The sequence below is a fragment of the Heterocephalus glaber genome, unplaced genomic scaffold (genome assembly GCF_053883595.1).
Source record: "Heterocephalus glaber isolate CG9 unplaced genomic scaffold, H.glaber_assembly_v1.0 deba00000937, whole genome shotgun sequence".
NCBI classification, from domain to species: domain Eukaryota; kingdom Metazoa; phylum Chordata; class Mammalia; order Rodentia; family Bathyergidae; genus Heterocephalus; species Heterocephalus glaber.
The window spans coordinates 8845273-8868421 of NW_028258173.1; the positions used below are offsets into that span (position 1 = coordinate 8845273).

The 23149-nt window shown below is 42.4% G+C and overlaps 1 protein-coding gene and 1 pseudogene across 21 annotated transcripts in view; both read left to right on the forward strand.

Moving 5' to 3' along the window:
- Slc39a11 (solute carrier family 39 member 11) overlaps positions 1-23149 on the forward strand; it is a 486128-nt gene that overhangs the window by 290130 nt on the left and 172849 nt on the right. The window lies entirely within an intron of this gene.
- Positions 1-23149, forward strand: part of LOC147828767 (coatomer subunit delta pseudogene) — a 77901-nt pseudogene that overhangs the window by 43938 nt on the left and 10814 nt on the right. Inside the window, exon 1 of the transcript XR_015450130.1 lies at positions 1-23149. This exon is cut by the window's left edge and continues 43938 nt beyond it; it is cut by the window's right edge and continues 10814 nt beyond it. The product of XR_015450130.1 is annotated as a coatomer subunit delta pseudogene (transcript).

Below are 23149 nucleotides of genomic sequence, written 5' to 3' on the forward strand. Positions count from 1 at the left end.
GAGAAAGACTTGTGTTCATTATTACTATTTTATAATGTTCTAGTAATAAGTCTCTCATTTTATGCATTTTTTCCCCAGATGAGCTTTAGATCCCTTTTGTCTGGTTGAAAAATTCTGTTGGATTTTTCCTGGGGTACTATTAAAGCCATTAATTAGAATAGAATTAGGAGCTTTTTGGTTTGCAGCCCTTCTGATCAAGAACACAGAATGTTGTTTCACCTACTTCTTATTTTATATATTTTAGTTTGCTCATGCTTTCCTTTTTGTTACACTCTAATATTCAAGACAGATACCAGAACCACCCTGCTTACACATCTCACCACAGCAAGAGAGTTTGGTCATTAAGATACTAAACAGGATAGTTCAGATACGAACAAATCCAAGGCAATCCAAAGCAAGATACAGCACAGGTGAGCCAACAGCATGACTGTTCCTTTGTGATAAACACTGTAGCTGAGAGTAGATTATCTGCCTCTAGTCATATGCTTGCTGCCACTTTGTCCATGGGACTAAATGTCTTCCAAATATTTGACACTAAAGACTCTCTGAATCACAACCTTGAACATGTATCCACTCTGTACCTGTGCGTTCTGTATCTATGGATCCAACTAACCATGAATAGGAAATAGTTGAAAAAAATGGCATCAGTATTGAACACATACATACTTTTCTTGTTATTCCCTGAACAATACAGTATGTCATCTAGTATTTGTATAGCTTTGACATTGTGTTAGATATGATAAGTAGTGTGGAGATGATGTAAAGTATACGGGAGGGTGTGCACATGTTATATGCAAATACCATGCATTTTTATATGATACTGAGCACCCACAAATTTTGGCATGGGGGAGGCGTGACCCTGGAACCAATCCTCCTCAGGTACTGAGGGACTGTGCTACAGTAGCTGAAGATCGTGGTGGATGGAAATCATGCGCTTTCACCATCTGAAAAGCATTTTAAAATAATGTACTGCTTCTTCAGAGGGCTGGGCAGCAGCCTGATAGGGAGCAGCATGGCATGTGGCCATTAGCAGTGACATGTGGCTTTTGAGCCAAGCTGAGGGGCAGCCGAACAGGCACAGGGGCCCTGTAGTCAGTTACAACAGATTCTCTTCTCTGTGGACAGTAGATCAGTCCCTCCTTGGCTGTAATAGGAGAAGGTCATACTTCAGTTTTAAAGTATTAATGTTAAAGACAGCAGTCCCTTCCCTCCAAGAAAAAGAAGTTTGGGGAAATATGCAATAACTGTCTTCATGGCTTTCCACTGGCCAAGTCTCTTTGAAGAAGCCAGAAACCATTTGTATTTGCTGTTTCTCCCTTACAACCTGCAGGGATATCTTGGGTCATTTCTCAGTGAATACTCAGAAAATACAATCACCTCACCTTGATCAGTCACATCCCACAAGGAGCACAGAGACCGGAACCTGAACTCTGTTCCCAGATTCCCTTTAATTACCTGGCTCAATCCTGCCTCCATGAAATTCTGAAAAGCTTCTCAATGAATAATGGTTGAGCATTGTTTTGTACCATTAAAATAACACCCAGGAGTGGACCTCAACTGGCTCTATCCCTAAGAACATGCCACTGTGGGTCATGTCTGTGATTTCTTCCATGTTTTTGGCAGCAGACCTGCTGAGGATTTTACAGTAGATTTGGAGAGGAAGTAGTATTGAGGAAACAGAGCTAGAAAAAACATACAGCCTGGTACTAGCTGCTACTTGAGAGGCTGCGGCAGGAGAGTTGTGAGTTCGAGGTCAGCCTGGGAAACTTAGTGAGACCCTGTCTCAAAATAATCATGTGGTTTAAAGATAGCCACATAGAACTGCAGGCCTAGGGGTTAGCCCTGGAGCAGTCAAAGAAAATGTGCATGAAGCAGTGAAATTAGCTATGCACCATGGCGGTTTAAGATTCAAAAAAATCATCCTAATCATTGGATTTCTGAGCATTCTCTTCTCCTTGTCAATTGAATTGTGAATGTCTTTAGTTTATTTCTTAGAGAAAGAATTGAAAAAGCAGCTGCTTTGATTGCTCCTGAGGATGTCACACTCTAGGGTGTGCAAGTAATTTAGTATTATTAACAATAACAACTATTGTAATCCTTGTCTTTTATTACACTCACTCGACTGACCTCTTTGATCCCCGTAATTCCATCCCATTTATTCTTTGATATTGTAAAGTATAAGTCTCAATGGGAAAAACTACAAACTCTCGAAGGGTGGATTAATTTCCCATTGATTTAAATTTCAAGTCCAAGTAAAAATTGTAAGGACAGTGTAAAGTGAACTTTCCTCTGCTCAAATTGGATGTTGATTTTCTAGTAATGTGATCAGCATTATCCAGGTGCTTAGCTAAAGGCACGAGGTGGAGTAGGGGCCTGCTGGTCCAGGAATCTCTTCGTATAACACCTTGATGCCTTTGTACCTACAATCCTTTGTCCTTTGGGCAGGACATAGCAATTTAGGATTAGTTGATAACCTTGGAGTTGCATGAAATTGTTTTGTGTGCAAATGTGCATTTTCTTAGAGTACTTTTCATCAAATTCTCAAAGATATCTGTAACCACAGGAAAAGAGACTAAGAATCACTTTTTAGAGAGATGGAATGGGAGCCATCTGGGGTAAGGAGAATACTTGCATTCATTTGGTGCACTGTTGAGGTGAGGTTGGACACATTGGTGGGTGTCCCCATTCTACATCCTCTGCCTTTGCCTTTGGGGACAGTGACTTCTGGGATCCCAAGGTCAAGGTAATGCCAGCTGAGCACAGCCAAGGGTAGAGACTCAAATAATGATGCTGTGATTGGATGGCTTCATGAGAGCTTGTATTTCCCAGCTGGTGTCCTCCTCCACCCACAAATCTGTGTGTTGTTGTCACAAGAAGCTAGTCCAGTCTCTTCAAGAGTCCACACTGGAGACAGGGACATGCTGAAATCAGGCTGGAGCCATAACTCTTGATAAATGGGATGGAATTTCTTTCTTTTTTCTTCTTCTTCTTCTTTTTTTTTTAACCCTAGGACAACCATGCTCTCTGGTAGATAAGAGAACCACTTTCATTACATTTAGCATTCTTGATTTATCTTCCAAATAGAAATTTAAGAAGCAACAGTACAGTCTGCTTGAAATGCCAAGAATATTTAGAACAAATCTGTTGTTAAAGAAGACTAGCAACAATGACTACCCTATTCCAGAGGAGAAATTAACTGTTGCAGAGAGGTTGAGAAGAGTGGAGAATATGAGAGACTCCTAGCCTCATGTCACTGTAAAACACCTGCTGCCACGTCTGGGTTTGCAGCTCTGGAAGGGCATTGTCTCCACTGGCATGGAGGGAGTGCTTCTGCCATCAGGCCAGGGAATTAGCACAATCACCCAAAGAGCTATTTAGGACTGAGCTTTAGGAAAGAGTCAAGATCTATGTGTCATTCTCTCATTTGTCAACATAAAACTATTGGAAGAAACAGCTCACGAAGCTAAAATGTGTCTCATTCATCCTCATATATCAAAGTATTCATTAAGGAGCAGTTCTGCTGCCCCCCAGTTCTCTGGGTAAAATTCTATGAAGAAAGCCCTGTGGGATTCTGAAAGTTCAGTCCCTGAATTCAGAAAGTATTCTGTCATTTTCAGTATATGTTGAAGAAATCAGACAAGGTCAATCTTGGGGGCTTTTTTAATTTCAGAAAATATACGCAGCAGAGAAACCAGTATGTTACCTGCACTTGCTCTCCTGGTTGCTATTTCTTCAGAGAGTGTGTGTAAGGTACAGATTCTGACCTCACCCTCAGGCTCTGCAACCCTGAGATGCAAAGAGATATTAAATCAACACATGGTAATACATGCATGTCACAACATGTGGGGAGGATCATGAATGAAATGAATGAGGTACTGGGATCAGGACCAGAGGAGACCTATTTTATCCTTTTAAAATTATGACTTGGTTATGTTCACAAAAGCCGTGCTTGGTTTTTAGAAACATGTAAGCAACATAGAGGATGCAGAAAAGAAAGAAATCTCCCAAGTCCAGCCCCCTTCAGGAATAATCAATATAAACTTTCTTTTAAAATTATGCTAGACATCATCCTCTACATATTTACCTGCTTTGTTTTTTTTTCAGTGCTGGAGATTGAACCTAGCGCCTTCACATTGAGCTACTTTCCCAGCCGTTTTGTTGTTGTTGTTTGAGATAGAGTTCACTAAATTGTGGAGTTGCCCAGATGGGGCTCAAACTTACGATCCTCCTGCCCCAGCCTCCTAGAGTGCTGGGATTACAGGCATGTGCTGCAATACCTGGCTTTTTACATACGGTTTAAAAATAAGTATTAAATTTGATTTTATTTTAAGTGGAGCAAAAGATAGTGAAGTATAACTAAAGGAATTGGTAAACTTTAGATACATATATACACATGCAGATAGCTAAATAGATAGGAAGCAATGAACTCTTTGGTGCATTTAGTTCCTAGATTTTAGCAGTCCTGTATTGTACTCTTCTCCCTCCCACCTACAGGCTGTAAAAGTATACAAAGCTGAGCCGGGGATTTAGCTCAGTGGTGCCGCCACCTGCCTCGCAAGCTCAAGGTCCCGAGTTTGATCCCTGGTACCAAAAAAAAAGTATACAGAGGAAGCAACAATGAATAAATCTTGGCCATATTGGACATTCACTACTGTTGTACATTAATTCTGGTTAGTGATGCCAGGGCTTGCAGAAGGAGATCCAAAATAATCTGCCCGATTCCATGTGACCTGGCGTATCCCTATTCTCCTTGCCCACATCACGATGGAGGACAGAGCCCCCGCTGTGTTCAGGACAGAATAAGACAGGAGACGTAAACAACCCAGGGCCTGCTGTAGCCAGTGTCACTGGGGTCTGTCTCTGACATTTTTCCTTGTTCTGTAGGGGACTTAGTCATACTCTAGTTTTTGGCTGGATTTTCCCAGAAATCCTGGGGACAGTCTCCCACTCCGACCCAATCCAGCTCCCTTGCTTATGTTCCTTGGCTGGGGTCTCGACTTCCTTCTCCCATATTCTGGGCCAAGGTCTCCACTTCTTCCTGAGGCTTTTCATGGTTGAATGTCACCTACTTCTGGCTGGTGTTCCCAATCAAGCATTCAGCAGAAAGTACTGAATCTGAAAATCTCAAATGCTCCCAAATCCAAAAACTTTTTGAGTACTAACAGGATACCAGCAATGGAAAATTTTACATGTGACCTCACAGTCAAAAAGCAGGTGCCCTAAAAATATCTGATGGAACTGTCTCCAAGCTCTGTTTATAAGGTGTACATGAAACATAAATGAATTTTATGTTAAGACTTTGATCTCATTCCCAACATATCTCATTATGCAGATGTAAATATTCCTACATCTGAAAAAAATCAGACCCAGAACACATTTCATCCTGATGATTTCAGACAAAAGATATCCAGTCTGTAGGAGGAAAAAAAAATTCTGTGTTCATGTGATGAGGAAAAATTTTCATTGCATAATCGAACGCTCTTCCTAGGAGAAAAAAAAAAGCCATTTAATTTCCTTTCTTAATTATAGACTTTCTACTCTAGATGGGATATTAAAATGTAATTGAAAAGATGCCAAACAGAAAGAGCCCCCAGTGGCCACCAGTGGAAGAATTTAAACAACAAAATTAATAATATGGTATCAGATAATAACCCGAAGTGTAAAATAAATACCCACAAGTCCATACCAATGCAAGTAAATGATTGAATAAATATAAATGGGGGAGAAGAGACAAATCTGTACAGAAAAATTTAAATAATACATGTATATAGTTCCTCTTGAAGGAGATGGAACTCTCTTTTCTCTCTTAAGTGTGGGCTGTACTCAATGACTTGTTTATAAGGAGTAGAGCTTGGGAACAGGAAAAGGTAATTTTTTATGGTAAACTCTCAACCATGGCCAGATGATCAAGGTTTACTCACTAGACATAAGTAATGTTGACAGAATATGCCCTGATAGAGTGTGATGGAGGTGACAGTTCACAGTATTTCTCCCCCAAGTTCCAACCCCATCTGTCATGATTTTTTAAAAGAGCAGAAAAATCCAAATTAAAGAAGATCCTGCAAAATACCTGACCTGTCCTTCTCAAAGGTGTCATGGTCCTCAAAAACAAGAAAAGTCTAAGAAACAGCAGAAAAGCTGAGGAGATGAGATGACTAAATACAGTGTGGTTCCTGAATGAGATCCTGGATCAGAAAAAGGGCACTAGGGAAAGATTGTAAAACTCCAAATAAATCGTGGTGTTTAGTTAGTAGTAATGCATCCATGTTCGTTCTGTAGTTGTGATAAATGAACAACAGCAATGAAAGCTATTGGGTCAGGGATATATGGAGGCTCTCTGCATTATCTTTGCAACTTTCTGTACATCTAAAACTATTCTAAACTAAAAAGATGATTTAAAGGTAAATGAGAAAGAGACCATACTGGAAGTATCTGAGAATATAATCACAACAGTAGACATCAGTGTATCATCACTTTGGAGGCTCAGTGCCCAGCAGTTCTAAGTTAGGAAGTTTGTTCTCATGGGATGACTAAGCTGCTCATGCTTTTGTTGTTATTTGCATAACGTGGAGGATAAACACTGGCCCTTCATGCATCCCATGCCAACTCTTCGTGACTGTTAAGTCCCTATCAAGTTGTCTCTCCATTTTCTCTTTCCCCCTTTCCTAGCTGAATATACTGGGAGGAGAAGTGAAGATACATGGTCTGGCAAATGTTCTTCTTTACCACTGACTGACGTGCCCAGGGGCGTGTGTAACAATGTAGCTGTTAAACACCATGGTGATGGTTCATCTTGATTGTCAACTTGATTGGCTTGATAGATGCCTAGGAGATTAGTAAAGCACACTTCTGGATGTTTCTGAGCTAGTCAGGGGCACATGACCCTAAGAACAATATGTGATCCCTTGGCCATTCTTCCCTGCCTCTTCTCTGCTCTCTGCTTCCTGGATGCCATGAGTAGAGCATCTTTCCTCCCCAACCCCTTCCACCATGAGGTTTCTATCTCAGAGCCAGCCGAACGGGGACTGAAACCTTTGAAACTGTGAGCAAAACTAAACATTTCCTCTTCTGAGGTAAGTTTCTCAGGTGTTTGGTCTCAGCCATGGAAATCTGACAAATACAACCACACAGGAGGTAGTTGTTTTGTGGGCAGTGCTCTCCCAAGTGCCAAGGAATGTGCACAAACCTGGCTGAAAGGGTCTCATACCTCATTGTCTTCTATCCATTTTTGTAAAGCAAGTTGTTGATCTTGGAGTTTAAGTCTCTGTTTCTGATAATTGTATAAAGAACATTTAATTTATTACCATTATTTTTTTTCAAGTTTTCTCCTCCTTAGACTATGTACTAAAATGTGGCGCAGGTAGCAAGAAGCATACTCAGACTAGTCAAACACTAAGAAAGAGAAGGGTGCCAAACGAGCCACAGATGACCACTGCTAATGATAGCTTGCTCTCTGCTAGACTGCCATAGCAAGTGTTTGGAGTCATGAGTCTCTGGGTGTGTGGACATTCACAGGAACACTAACCCTGTGCCCATAGACAGGCACAGCACTGGGGCTTTAGGTTGTGTCCCAGACACTTTTTCAGTCCATCCATTTTCTGGTTTGACGGTCCGGGCCAATAGGATTCTGTAGGCCATCGGTCAGACCAGGGGTCATGAGTGAGGCTGGGGTTCTTGTGTAACTCAGGTCAGGGAGGCAAAAGTAGAGCCTTTTTTTCCTCTAGGGGAGGGTATAGAGATAAAGGAATGGTCAGGTTCATAGGAATTTTTTTAAAACTAAAATTATATAATTACATCTTCTATGATCCTTCCCTTTCCCTCTAAGGCTCATGCTTGTTCTGGTTTCTGTGTTTTTGATGGAGAATTCATGGTATCCTTTGCAACTGCTGTGTGAAGTTTTGTGACTCCATTACTTTACAGAACCTCCTATCTTCCATTCCCTGTGTTTGCATCCCACGCATAAGTATATAACATGCATTTCTGTTTCCCAGCCCTCACATGAGCCACCAGGAGGGGAAACTCTGGGCTTCTTAGCTCTGAGGTATGGTCTATATTTTTCTTATAACCCATTATTTACCTTGTATGTATTACTATTTTTTTTTTGATGCGGCTGGGGATCAAACTCAGAATCTTGCTCATGCTAGGCAAACACTCTACCTCTGAGCTTCTTCTCCAACTCTACCTGTTACTGTTTAAGGGAACTAGAGGTCCTGGTGGAGTAGAGAGGGCCAAGAGACCTCCATTAGACCTGACCTGTGAATCCACGCATGCAGCCATATCCAAGTAGAGGGTGACACAGTTGCCTCACATTAGAAGACACCCAGCTGGTGTCTGCTGCAGAACCGATTGCTTGCTGATGGGGAGAAATCCTCACACACTTTGATCACCAGGAGGCACGGAAGTATTGTGTGGTGATTACTGTGTGAGAGTAGGGGAAAATGCTTTGGTATTTTTCTTCCATATAGTGCAGAAATGGAGAGAATTACAGCACAAAAGGAGTGTATGGAGGTTTTAAATAGGATATTTAAACAGGATCGCATGCTGAGGAGGTGGCATGAGAATAATGCCTGGTTGAATAATAGAAATGAACCATAGGGATAGGAATATACAAGACAAAAGAATACCAGACCTAGAGAGAAAAGTGGGAACAAAGGCACAGGGGTTGAGGCAAGTTCCATGTATTCAAACAGCAAAGTGGCCATTTACCTGGGGCTGGGAACTGTGTCTGTTTTCCTAAAACCAGTGAAGAAAGTATCCTACAGTCCTGTCATTCCCCCTTGAAATCTCCAGGAGACACAAACTGCTAAGGCACCTTTTCCAGAGTAGAAGCTGGTAGTGACAATGCAGCTGTGACCGTCAAAGCAGGCATGCTCAAGAGCAGTGCTGGTTCTGGGATGAAGACAGCCCTGATACCATTTGAAAATGAAGACGTGTTGTCCAGTCACTTCTGCATGTGAAAGCATAAACACACTGTGAAGCCAGAATAGCACACACTTGTCCCGGGCTCTGCTCAAAACCTTCTTGAGACCATGATAGCTTCCGACTAGGTCCCAATAGGAGTACTGGAGTCAGACGGCTTGAAAAATCCCTTTCATCGAGGAAATCACTTGCAATTTCTCTGACTTGCTTAGCTTCAGGTTTTTCTCCCACCTTGATACCTTTCATGAATAATTGGGAGGGGGGAATAATTGGTGGGTTTCAGTTGACCGTTACAAGCTGACTGCAAAGGAAAGGCTTGGGTCTCTTTTTCCTCCTTTGCCCATTTTAATGCAACACTGGCCACAGTGAAAATAATTATATCTGAGGGGCCAGGAAAATGGGCTGTATTCGGGAAAAAGAGTCAGGAAAATGAGCTGTATTATGAAGCCACCAATAATTTCGGCATATGAATTACAACTCAGAGACATAGTGTGATTAGTGTTCACAAAGTGAAGGCACACGCTTTACAGAGGCAATTAGATCGGAAAGATACAAATGATGGATCACAAAGCCTTTTCCCACATTTTCCCTCAAAACTATACCCCTAACACAGACCACCATTTCTCAGTGTACCTTGTTATTAGGAGTGATCTAAAGAAAACAGGGGGTTGCTTGGTGATGAATCATTGAATCATTTGTAACATTGGTGTTTAGTTGGGTTTTATCTAACCTAGGTGGGACGATAATTCATTGGCGTTTCTTCTCAGCCCTCCTTCTAGCCAAGGACCTGCATTTGCTGGGTGCTGGACTAGGGCCTAGGGCTGATTTTAAGGCTATAGGCTCAGGGAAATTGGAAAGATTCCAGAGGTTCTAAGTTTCTGCAATTGTGACCTCGCTAGCACTGTGTCCTAACAAGCAGAGTCAAATGCATAGAACTTAGTAGCATGCTACCTTGGCTCTTTTGTACTTGGCTTTGGCCAAGGGAAGTCAACCTAGAGGCTATGTGGCATGGTAGAGCACAGTGATGGCTCAAGACAAGGAGAAGGAAACATTCCAGGTCTAACTTGGACCTTCACAGGAAGTGCCAGCTACCACAGCATTGAAAAGGAGGGAACAGCAAAGAAATGAGTTAGAAAAGAAACTCCAGAGCAGATCACCGCTAATAGCTGTACATGCACAAACTGGGGAATCCATCAGAGCCACATGATGTAGGATGACAGACATATTCAAACATGCAGCGCCATGTGTGTGCATTTGTGGGAGATGAGGAAAAGCAGGGTAGATGGATTGTGGAGCATTTGGCATTATTGGATTTGAACAGCTTTTCCATAAAATCGTATGTCACCTTGCAAGTTTCCTGGCATTTGCTGAACAACTTCAGGGGGTTCCAAGAACCCACTGGTCCCCTAGGAAGCCCTCTGGAGGGTGACAGCTGTTTTTGAAAAGGTACCTGTCACCCTGGCCATTATGAAAGCTTCATCTTTCTCTGTTGGCAGTTCTCGGGGACATGAAAAATGCTCCACTGTGCCTGGCTGTAATTAAACTTTGAGCTGAAGTTTTACCCTGCAGCTTTGCTGGCAAATGCAATAATAATGAATGAAGTGGAATATTTATGGTGTTAATGCGAACAGGATTTAAAATAATGCACACAGTTCACTTAATTCCATCCCTGTGACTTCCCCATCCCCTTCCAGCATCTGCTCTCATGGCACCAACTTTTCCTTCCCAGGATAGCCCCATCTCCCCCTTTCCTCTCTGCTGTGATTTACTTTCTGTTTTTCTCCACTACCTCATTTGAGATGTACTGCATTGGCCATTGGTTACCTCTACCCCAGTTTATTCATTCTGCTGCCATTGAAACATTCCTTAGGTTCATTTGGGGGAACAAATGTCATTTGGCCATTTTCAGGGCCAAGAACTAGGAATAACTGGGTCCCGACTCCCCAGATTTTATCCTCCTGCCTTGGTACACACATGTGCTGGAGCCCCTGGTTGTTCATTCTCCTCCAGGTGGGAGGTGGGGGTCCTCTTTGTACCCCACATCACCACCACAGCCTCCTTCCAACCAAGAATCCTGTTTATTGTCCAAGGCTCCCGGTGCTCTCTCAGTGTTATCCCTGGTGGCTTCTTTGGAAGCAGTTTTGAAGGTGATAGGAAACAGGTACCTCGATTTCCTTTCTGTGCCAGTGGCTCCAGGCTCCTGCCAAACAGAAGTTTATAGGCACTGTAATTATCAAACCTCATGACCTTCCCTTTCCCCTGGGCTCAGCTGTGTTCAGCATCCCCATCACAACCTTGCAAATGGATCCGTCAGCTCCTCATCCTCAGAGCATCCTTCTGCCTGAGGATGCAGCTTCCTCACCCTGAAGTCACGAAACTGAGAGAGAATTACTTGTCAGGGATGGGAAAGGAGGAGAGATGGCCCTGCAAAGAGCAGGGAACAGAACGAACTCTGGATTTTTCTCTTTGCTTTGGAGAAAAATCATTTGTGCTCACCTGTTCCTGATGATTCTTCTCTGAGCAAACACTTCTGTGGTCATTTCCAACCTCCTGTTCTCTTCTGTACCACCAACCATCAAGACTTCATCTTAACTGTTGTTTTGTGCTGATCAAAGAAGCATGCCTGTGGTAGAAATGGAGGGAAACCTACTTTGAATGACCTGGAGGAAGAAAGCAGTTTGTAGTCAAAGAAAGCACAATCCAAGGGCGGCAAGATGCACTGAGCCTCATGGGACTGACTTGGTGAGTTTATTCCTTCCACTCTGCTTCCAATCAGTGCCTCTCCCTTCTGCTTCTTGTCATCTGTCCTCATTTGGCGGACCCACCTTCTCCGTTTCTCTGTGTGACATTCAGTTAAGGGTACCTGCATTGCTGCCTCTTTGGTTCAAGGGAACAGTTAAGCTTGAGACTCTGGCGTTTGGGTGGGTTGCACCAGGTGTCTCCCTGGGCTGTAGAGTGGATCACACTTGTGTCCCAGGCTTTTTATGTGTTTGGAAAGTACACCTCAACGGATGCAGGTAGCATGTTGGGAGAACGCAAAAGATCTATAAATCCAAAGACATGGGTCTCAGCTTCTAACTCCCTTCCCTTCCAGGACACTGTCTGCTTTATTGGGTTCACCTGCCTTCCCCAGGCACAGGACGGGAGCCAGAAAACCATCATGGGCCTACTTTTTCCTTCTTGTGTAGGCAAAGCAGTGCTTTGTCTCAATACTCTCTGTCAACAGAGAACCCTTCTACCACTGGATATGTAGTTTCCCCCATACCAAGCAATTCTTGGTGATACAGATAAGCATCTGTCCTAACAGATCTGGATCTGAAATATCCCCCAGACGCTCAGGTTTTGAAGGCTTGGTCCCTGGTGCTGTAGAGTTCAGAGGTGGGGCCTTCAGGAATTGTTGGATCATTAAGGCTCTGACCTCTCACTAATGGATTAATCCATTGATGAATTCATAGCTTAATGGGCTATTGGGAGGTGAAGGAAATTGTAGGCAGTGAATCTTTGCTGGAGAAAGTAGGCCAATCTGAGTGTGACTTTGAAGGATATATTTTATCCCAAGTTCGTTCTCTCTCTCTCTCTCTCTCTCTCTCTCTCTCTCTCTCTCTCTCTCTTTCTCTCCTCTCTCTCTTTCCTGGCTACCATGAGGTGAGTAGCTTTGTTCCACTGTGGTCTCCCCACCATGATCTTCAGCCTTGCCATGGACCCAAAGTGACAGGGTCAAGTGACCATGAACTGAAATCTGTGAAACTATGAGCCAAAGTAATACCTTTCTTCCTTTATATTGTTTTGCTCAGCTGTTTTATCACAATGACAGAAAGCTAATACATGTCCAACAGTTCAGTTCAATTTTAATGCCTCTACTGGGACACACCATCAGATTCCACAGATAAAAGGCTCAATCCCACAAGATGTTCTCCACATTTGGACACCAAGTGTAAGTCCAGGTTGTCACCTGGGCTTCTTAACAATGGGCAGTAAAGCAGAAATCCCTATGAACCCCTCTTTCTTTTTCCCCCATTCAGTTTATTGGTACGTTTTTGGTATACAATACAGTTACATTCATCATTGGGATCTTGTACCTTTACATGAGTCTCTTGGTTCTTATTTTTTTTCCCCTTCTCCTGCCCTCCCTTCCGACCCCCTCTTTCAGTTTGATCATTTGCTAGAGTGGCTCACAGGACTCAGGAAAACAATCTTTTTACCAGGATACCTATTTATTATGAAAAGATCTGATGGGAACAATGGTGTGCAGGAGATGCATAGGACAATGTATGAGGAGGCAGATTTCCACCTTCCCAGCACCCTCATGTCTAGCAGCCAGGAATCTCTTCAGACCCTGTCTTCCTGGGTTTCTGTGTTAGCTTTGTTATGGAAGCATGCTTGGTAAAATCGCTGTCCACTGGGAACCAACTCAGCCTACAGGCCTTCTCTCCTTCCTACAGGTCAAGCCTGTGTGTGTGGATCTAACTCTCTACTCACACCATGAGCTCCCCTGGCAATAAGTGGCCCCTTCCATCCATAAGGATTTTCTGAAAGTCACAGCGTTCAAAAATCTCCTTGATAGCCAGTGTGGTGGCACACACCTGTAGTCCCAGAACTCTGGGAGGCCAAGCCAGGAGGATCACAAGTTTAAGCTCAGCTTGGATGATTTAGCAAGACACTGTATCAAAATAAAAATTACCTAAGATGTAGCTTGGTGCAGAGGCTCTGGGTCTAATCCTCAGTACCAGCAAAACAAAACAAAACAAAACAAAATTCCTTTTTCTCTCTTATTAGGAAATTTACAGGGGCTTTAGGATTCTGGAACTATAGCCGAAGACCAAAATACACATGTCTCATAATCTCATGGTATCACACTTCTCCATCTCTCAGTGTTGGGAATCATGATAGCTGCAGCCTGGGAGGAGACATTGCCAAGGATTTTCAGAGATAATTAGATGAAGGATAGCATAGGCTCATTAGCAGGAAACCCTTTTCCAATTATGAGATAAGTGTGACTGCAGAATGATGCTTCAGGCAAATCAGTAGCACCGTTATCTTTGGAGCCATTTACCAGTCAGCCAAAAGTCTGTGGGAGCCTGTGGCCCAAAGGAGTGGGGACAGAGAGGGCTGTCTGCATCTGGAGACATCTGGGGCTATGTGAGAATAGCTTCAGGGCTGTTTCCTTAGCTTTGTCCTTGAGCCAAGACTGCAAATGGATGAGTGGCCGTTGGGGGGTCTACTCCATATGCTTTGCAGATGAGCAAAGGTGTTGTGGATGGCACACCATTTTCAGAGGAGAAGGTGGAACAGTCTGGATAGGAACAGTGTCCATTTGTGTTGAAACACAGGGCTTAGACTCGGGAAGGTCAGAGGTATTCTGGTTCAGCTTGTTCAGGGGAGGTGGAGGAAAGTGCTTCATGAAGCTTCAGCATGGTCTGACTTGGAGACCAGAGAGTTCCACGTGAACACACCTGTCTTCCAGCCCAGGTTTCTCAGTGTCCCTTCATATTAGACTACCTGAAGTACTGATTAAAGATCTGATTCCTTCCCTATTACAAGCCTACCTAAATGAATGAGGTAAAGTACAGATTTTAAAAGTTCCTCAGATTATATGAAGGAATAAAAAAGGCAAGCTACAGAACTGAATACCATTTCTTTTGGGTAAGGAAAGTGTTGGAAAAGATATATGTGCTGATATTAATGTAATTTTTTTTCTGGAAGGACTATTAGAATCCGATCAATAGTTAGCTGTGGGAAGAAAGATTTGGGGGAAGGAAGCTCTTGGCTTTTATTTTCATCCTTTTCACTCTATTATCATTTCTGATCGTGTACTTTTTCATTTTCACATTAGCAGGGATTATGTAGGGAGTGGGGTTATATATCATTTTCTTTTCTTTATGATCTTTGTGTATTAAGAAATGCATCTACCACTGCTCCTAGTAGGAGATTCTCTGGGGAAGGAGCTCAGAATTTGGCATTTAACACGCACAGCCCTATTTGAGAACTGGCTCTTCATCCCAGAAGCTTCCAGATGGACATTTCGATAAAACCAGGGCCTCCTCCATTGGCAAATGTTTTCTGGTACTTACTTATTATGTCCACCACTGTAACTCAGAGATGATAGTGCCAAGCTGGGCTCATTTACATTTACATGGGGTGCTCTTTCCAAATACACCTCTGAGTCTTATCCCCTGGAGGAAATCAATCTCTGACTTCCTCTCCAGAGACCAGCTAGAGAAAACACTCTTTTGAAGAGCTTGGGTGCTTAGATCAGGCCCACCTGGGTGATCTCCTTATGTTAAAGTCAACTGTACCTAAGCACAGGAGCGGAATCCATTGTATCGGCAGTCTGTATTTCACAGGGATTAAGCAAGGTGTGTACAGCAGAGGGTCTTGGGGAAAACTCTGGGAACCAAAATTCTGCTTCCTACAGATTCTATGGAGAACCTTTATGTGTTTTTATATGATACTAAAGATTTTTGATGGACGCCTTTTTATAGACATTTTCTCTTTTATTTCTGGTAGTTTGCATCTATGTTCATATGTCAATGTGGCCTAAAGTTTTTATTTTCATGTTATATTCCTCTGTTTTAATTTTTTTCTTTGTACCGGGCATCGAACTTCAGACCTTTTGCTTGTGAGGCAGGTGGTAGAACCACTGAGCTAAATCCTTGGCCCTTGTTTTAATTGTTCAAGTAATACCAGTCTCATCCAGAATTGAGGAGTTTTCCTTCTTTTTCTTATGTTTGTCTTTCTTTTTCATCCGTTCTCTACAATAGATAGCATGGAGTTAGATTATTTGTTCCTTGATAATCTGTTAATCTTTATCAATGTTAAAAGTTAAATGTAGGCACATTGACATTTTAGAGAGTTTATTTGAGCTTTCAGTGATTCATAAATTGGGCAGCAGTTCTGGGCTCCAGTTAAGAGGTATGAGGGGAAAACTTTTATAAGGTGTTCTCAAAAGCAAGACAAAGAAAATACCTGATGGCTTAACTGGAAAGCCCTTAGTTGAAGTTAGTTGGCAGTTGGTGATGGGATAAGCTTAAGATTGTTTTACTGTTTACCCCAAGTTGGGTCTTATCCTCAAAATACCTGGGAACCCAAAGCACTGGGGGCATCTCAGGCTAGTCTAGCCAGTACTGTGACAAAACACCCAAGCTAATCAATTGAAAAAGAGAAAAGGTTTATTTTGGCTCATAGTTTCAGAGGTCTTCTTCCATAGTTGGCTGGTCCCATTGCTTTGGGTCTGTGGCAGCACAATACATCATCACAGAGGGGCATGGATGAGGAGGCCTGTTCATCTCATGGTGGTTAGGAAGTGAAAGAGATACGGTTAGGGGCTGAGGTCCCAGCGTTCCTTTCAAGAGCTCACCTCAATGGCCTAACTTCCTCCCCAAAGCATCATCGTCTGGAGATTGAGCCTTTAGGGGACACTTACTCAAACCATAGCACCATCGATACCATTGGGGTCTCATGTGTGTACATGTACATGTATGCTCCACCAGCACATGGGGAAACATGATGTACGTAACATGGGTCTGACCTGGTCCAGGATTGATACTCTTTCATATTTATATTGTTCTTACTATTCACCACACACTTTGTTTTTCCTTGTTTTGTATTTTGTCATATTGAGTTTTCTTTATCTCCTTTTAAAGTTTAATCCCGTATGCTTTATTAGTCTGGATATTTTAAATTTAATTTCTTTTCTGTGACTACCTTTGCCTTTTTAAGATACAGAGTTGACTGAATGATGTGCAAAGTTAATCTGCACCTCTACTCTCCTCCTTAGCAACCAAAGGACCTTAGGACACTGTAACTTGGTTTATGCTTTGTCATCTGCTGTGTTATTTTTCCAATACTTTAGTTCTACTTTTTTGGAAACCTGTCAAATTAATCACTCTTATCGATTACAATCAATGATTGCTTTTGTTTTCAGCATTTCTACTGCTTCCTTTGCTCACCAGTGCTTCTTTGTTAACACTTCTTGGGATTTTCAATCCTTTGGAAAGGGAAATAGATTATCTTTGGTGCTTTACTTAGGATCTGTGGGAGTTTTTACTTAGTCTAATCTAAAAATATCTTTATCTTGCCCTGACTCTTGAAATATAAGTTGAGTTGCATTTAAATTTTTAGTTTGACAGAATTTTTTTGGCACTTATCATTCCATTTAGACTGTTTCCATCCTTCTAAAGAACTGTGTTACCTGTGGTAGTCTCTGTGAGCATTATAAAAATGTATATGACAGCACCGCCATTTCAGATTTTTGCCTTTCTGGTTGACTATACTTTTTTTTTCATTTTTTCTCTGGTGCTTTTTGGTTTCAGTATGATATGATTGTGTGTGTGTCTTGTTTTACTTAAGACTTGGAGTGCTCTTTCTTTTTCTCTAAAGTTCTTTTATTGGTACATTTTAGGTATGCAGTACAGTTACATTCATCATTGGGAACATGTACTTTTACATGATGTATCTTGGTTCTTATTTTTTCCCCATTCCCCTGCCCTCCCTTCAACCCCTTGGAGTGCTCTTTGAAAGGGAGCACTTCTTTGAAATTATTATTTCTGACGAGATTTTAGCACCTATTTCTCCAAATTTGCCTCTCCCTCATTCTTTACTTTCTTCTCCTGTAACACTTGCTGAATACACAGTGCATGTATCTTAACACTCTGCTGATAATTTTCCATTTCATGGTTTCTCTGTATTTCACATCCATTTGCTAGTTCATCGAATAGGTATTAAACAAATAACCTCCTATTTAACTGGTCTGTTGAATCTTTAATCAGTGTGACTATAGTTTTTAATCTTTTAGTTTTAGTGATTTTTAAAAGTATGTGTGTTTTCACTATTATTTGTGGTTTGTACAGTTTTAATTTCTTCTTTTAGGTTTTTAATAAAGTTAGGCACATTTAATATTGTGTTTCAAATGGCAAGTCTATCATATAAAGGTCATGTTTCTTCTTGTTTGCAGTCAACGGCTGACTGTCATTTATATTGTTTCCTCCCAGGCTTTGTAGCCCTTCTCTGCTGGGTCTATTTTTCCTTAAGGATCTCCAGGTTCTGGTCATGAGAGAGCATCCTTTATGAGCAGTTTTGCATTTGCTTTTAGAAGATCCTTTTAGAGTAATGTTAGCCTATAACCAATTTTTATTTTATATTTTTAGGAAAATCCCTGTTTGGAGTCTCCCTAACCCACACAGAAGGTGGAAGGTCAGACCTTAGACTGTGCGAGGGTGCAGGCTCACAGTTTTTAGTCTTTCAGGCAGTTTTTTTTTTCTTCAGGGCCTTACTTAGGCAGAAATATGTGAGCATCCCCTTTGTTTCTTTGTGCTGCCAGATGAATTTTTCTCCTGTTCCACCCAGGACAAGAGTTCATGTGTCTTGCATTTGTAGAATTCACCTCCTGCCTCCTATAGCTTGAGGCTTCCTCTTTGACCCCATGTGGACAGGAGCACCCAGGCTCCAGTGTTCGGGACCCTTGTGCCTCCCAAGTCAGCACCTGAACTGATTTTAGTGTTTAGAGCTCTGATTTATAATTTCCTCATCATTGATGATTTCCTATCTTTGTTATAACTCATACCGGCAATTAAACTGTTTTTTGTTTGTTTGTTTCATTCATCACTTCTAAGTGTTTTTTTAAGGGAGATTCTGGGTTATTTGTATCCTTGGTCTTGCCAGAAACATATGTATCTGCGGTAGAGTTTAAAATTTGCAAAACAGTTGTCTCTGTGTCTCATCTTCAGTAGTCAGCAGGGTCCTCTGTGCCTGCAGCTCCACTAAAGAACAAAGTGTATTCAGCATCACTTCCTGGAACATCACGAAGTTGTCTTTTTCAAGACTTGTTTCTTGACAATGCCATACATTTGACAATGAAATACAAATGCAAACAGTTGTTCACAGTCACCAAGACTGATGCAAGCAGTGGGTTCTGACTTCTTTTAAGCTCTTGGGCAAGGAGAGAATTTGGGGGTCAGGACCAAGTTTTTTAAGTTGCAAGTGCTTGGGTGGCTATTTCTGGGCTATGAGCGTATCTGCTTCCCTGTTCCAACTTGCAATTTTTGGGAATTATTCTTATGAAAGAATGTCTTCATCAGAAGGGTCCCAGGGTGAACATTTCATGTGTCTGTTGTGTTTGGAGTCATCTGTTGAGGTGTAATCAGGGGTTCCTGTGAACCCTCTTACACATAACTGATTTGGTGAGGCCATTAGGTGTTCACCATTAGCTGAGCTTACCCTGCCTTATAAAGAAGGAATTTCTAGGAAATGCCCAAATCCTCTGGTACACATTCCACACAAGATGAGTCTGTTCACATCTGAATCATGTGGGGTGCTAGAAAACAGTCAGATGTTTATGTTCTATCTTGTATTTGTAGAAATCAGCTCTCTTGGGATGGAGCTGGGGAATCTGCATTTTAAAGCTCTCCATGCTGAATGGCCACAATGAGATGATCTGAGTGAAGCTAATGCTTCCCTAAGAATTTTAGCCAACAGAACTTCCTTTGAGGTCTGAAGGTATATGTAGCTCAGTAGTAAAGCACATGCTTAGCATGTGTGAGGGAGGCCTTGGGTTCAGTCTCCAGCACTGAAGTAAAGAATTTCCTTTGAGATTGACAGACTGCTAACAGAAAGAACTGGGGGATCGTAGGATGTTTTGTGCGAGTGGAGTGTGGTTGTGGTAGAGAGAGATATAATAGTTTCAGTGATTTAACCAATACCTCATCTTTGAAGGTGTTTCTTTGGAGGTAAGGAAAAGGGAAAGGAATAGTTTAAAGCCACTCAGAGACATGAGAGGGAAGGGGGAAAAGAGGGCAGAAGACAATCTAATTGGCAATTAGCTTCCTTGTGGTTTGTGTAAAAATGTTGCCTGGCTTTCAATTAAGCAAAGCACCTACTTCCCCATCCCTGGTTGACTGCGGGTTGCCATGGCAGCAGACACACTGCTCTGTGAAGCCCACCCCCGCTAGCTACCTGCCTTGAGCTCAGAGAGTCCACAAGCTGTGGGAGCCCAGACCTGGCTTCTCTGCAGACTCAGGCTGCTGTGGCTTCATGTGAGACAGATGTCAATGGGGAAGTGAGGGCTTGTTGCCTTATGTGGCTTATGCTGAGTAGACAGCTTCTCTATAATGACTTTAGGAGCTTGTTCCAGGCAGCCCTGTCTGATAGGACATTGTGTTCCTGCTTGGGTGCCTTGTACTAGATTGTGGAACCTTGTGAACAGCGACATGGCAGGTGATCCTGTGAGCAGGGTGCACCCCTGCTACCTCCCCTTGGTGCTCATACACCAGGTCTTTGGGGTACAAGTCTCTGTGCCCATTCCCCTTGGGTCCTCGCAGAGTAGGGTTTTTCAGAATGTTTCTGAGACTGCATTGACACTTATTCCCATCATTGTTCCTGGCTTGATAATGAGGGAGACTGTGGAATGTCTCATCCTACTAGAAATTACAAGAAGAGAAACATGTTCTTGGCAAAAAATGATGTGTTCAGCCTGGAGGAAGATGAGTAAAATGAAGGCAGAAGCCCCCAGATGGAGGTTGCTAATAAGCAGTCAATAAGAGGAGCTCTTTGGAGCTCAGCCTGGGAGTCTGCTCTTAATGGGTCTCCACTGGATATTCCTGTTCCCGTCTTTGTCCTTTGAATTGTAGTCCCTAGGGCCCCTGTCACACCTGCAGATTCCTGCCCAGGTCTGCCATGGATTCCAAGAATCTACACTTTGCTGGAGCTCCCCAATTTCTTTTTTGTATATTCAAGTTTGAGAACCACTTTGAAGGACTCTGATCTTGAACGGGCTCAGTAGAGTCTTCTACTATCTGGCAGCTCATAGATTGCTCCCAGTATACATACCTGGGCTCACTTCACACCTCTCTTCCAGCCCCGGGGACCTTGCTCACACAAAGGACAGCACTCATCTGAATACCATCTGGGAGAGTCTGCCCCTGTTGCCTTCTTTGTCAACAAGACCTTGCTGTTTTCAGCCAAAACTGAAAGTGTGCAAAGCTCTCAGCAGCCTTGCCGCTCCCTTCCCTGATCCATTGTTTGCTGGATGGTGTTTGTTCTCCCTTTAGGAGCCATGCCATTCTCTGTGTGTAGCTGTGGTCCCCGTCTAAGCTGGAGCAGCATGAGAGCCCCTGCTTCCACTCTGCCCATTTAATGCAATGGCATCGACAAGCAGAGCCCACCCTTGGCATGAGCACAGCCTCCTCTGTCCTCACACTGACTTCACCGAGTCTCACCCCCCAGTTGATTTCTAATTTCCTTTATTCCTATTCTCTCAGAATCAATTTTTTTCTTTGCTCTGTTGACTCCAAGAAAACTCAGGTCAGCAGAGATGCTCTTGCCTGCTAGTTCCCTTCTGACCCAGCGCTTCTGTCTCGGAAAGCAGAGAGCTCAAGAATACGGCCTCCTTCTGCTGGGAATCCAGTGGGCCCCTCTGAAGCTCAGCTGGGCACCTTGGCATAGTGCCCACTGGGTTGGGCGCATAAAGACAGCCATCCTTTGAAATGCAGAGACCCCCAACTTGGTGAAAGATGGTAGAGAGGGAGATCCGTTTCCCTTGCTGAGAGCTGCATTGTAATGCATTATTTTTTCCCTTGTAGAAACCAGTTTTCCTCTTATCATTACTCTTGCTGTATGTTGGTTCTTCCTAGCAACTAGCTGTCCGATGCCATTTCATCAAGCAATTATATTTCCATTTCTGTTGAATTTATCAAAAATTACATATGTGTATCAGATACACATATATATATACTTAAAATATATATATATATATATGACTATATCTATATCTACCTACCTATAACTTTTAGAAATTCACCTGGGAAACAGACTTAATGGGCTTAATGAAATAGTATCAAATATGTATTGTATATATTATGCATAGGTTGTACATGTATTTATGTATGTGTATGCATCTATCTATCTATCTATCTATCTATCTATCTATCTATCTATCATCATCTGTTCTGAATAATAAGCAACCAGCAGCATGCATCAGGGATGCTACTGATCTACTTTATGCTCATTTCCCTGGTTGTAACAGTTTTTAGGAAGTGCAAACTTATATCAGTTTTATCCTAACTAAATCACGTTAGGACAATAAACCTACTATTTTAAAGAAAATGAAAGAAAAAAAAAAAAGAATTACTTTGCATTCCAAAGCAATGTAGAGTATTTTAAAGGGCAGGAACTCCCACCTTTTAATGATAGAAAGTCTCTATTATCTTGAACAGCAGGTAATCCTTTCTGAAAGTTGGAAATGTCAACATGATTGTGGAATTTTAAAGGATTCACATTACAGCCAAGACATGGTTCTACTGTGCTAACATGAAGATTTGGGATTTGATAGTACTTGCAAATTCATCTCCACATCCTATCGTGATCTAATTTTCTCCTCCACTGCAGGCAGATTTAAGTTAAGAATAGATTAGGTGTACTAGACACACCATTAGTCTTTCTTTTATATTTTAATAAATGCATCACAAGCTTATTTTAGAAAGTACGGAAAGGAGGCTTGTGTTGCTCTTGCTCACCAGGGAGCTCCTGCAGCTACTCTCAGCTGTCACAATAGTCCTATAGTGTGTGTGGAGGGGGTAATATCATTACTCCCATTTGGCAAATATGGAAATTGAGGCATGGTGGGGTTAGGATATGAACTTGGGGCATGGGGTGAGGCAGAGAAATAAACAGCTCCTTTAAAGTGAGTGAGGGGACATTGTACCCCTTGAGTACTGTATGTACAATTATTATATGCTAATTTAAAATAAAATAAAACTTTAAAAACAAGCAACTAAGGGCTGCAGCCCAGGCTCTCAGTTCCTGGAACCACTCTTTCCTTCTACCTTTGCAATGGAAGAGAAAAGGAGAAAGAAGTCCAAAGAGGTAAGAGGAAGGTGGCAGATAGCTGGCTCTGGACTTTTCACTGCTCTCCCTGACTTGTGCCCGCTGGGAGCACTAGAGGCTGCCTCTGCCTGGAACCCTGTCTGTCCAACCCACTGTCCTTTGCTTTGATGACAGTCCCCGAAGAGGATTGGAGAAACTGACAGACCAGTCAATGCCCAGGTCATAATCTATGCATGGGGCACAAATGTGTCTCTCTTCTCCTCCTCCCCCTTTCCTCCCCCCTCTCCCCTTTCCTCCTTTCCCTCCTCCCACGCTCTCTCTCTCTCTCTCTCTCTCTCTCTCTCTCTCTCTCTCTCTCTCTCTCTCTCCATCCTCTGAAAAGGAGAGTAAAGGGAAATTTTCCAGGACTCAT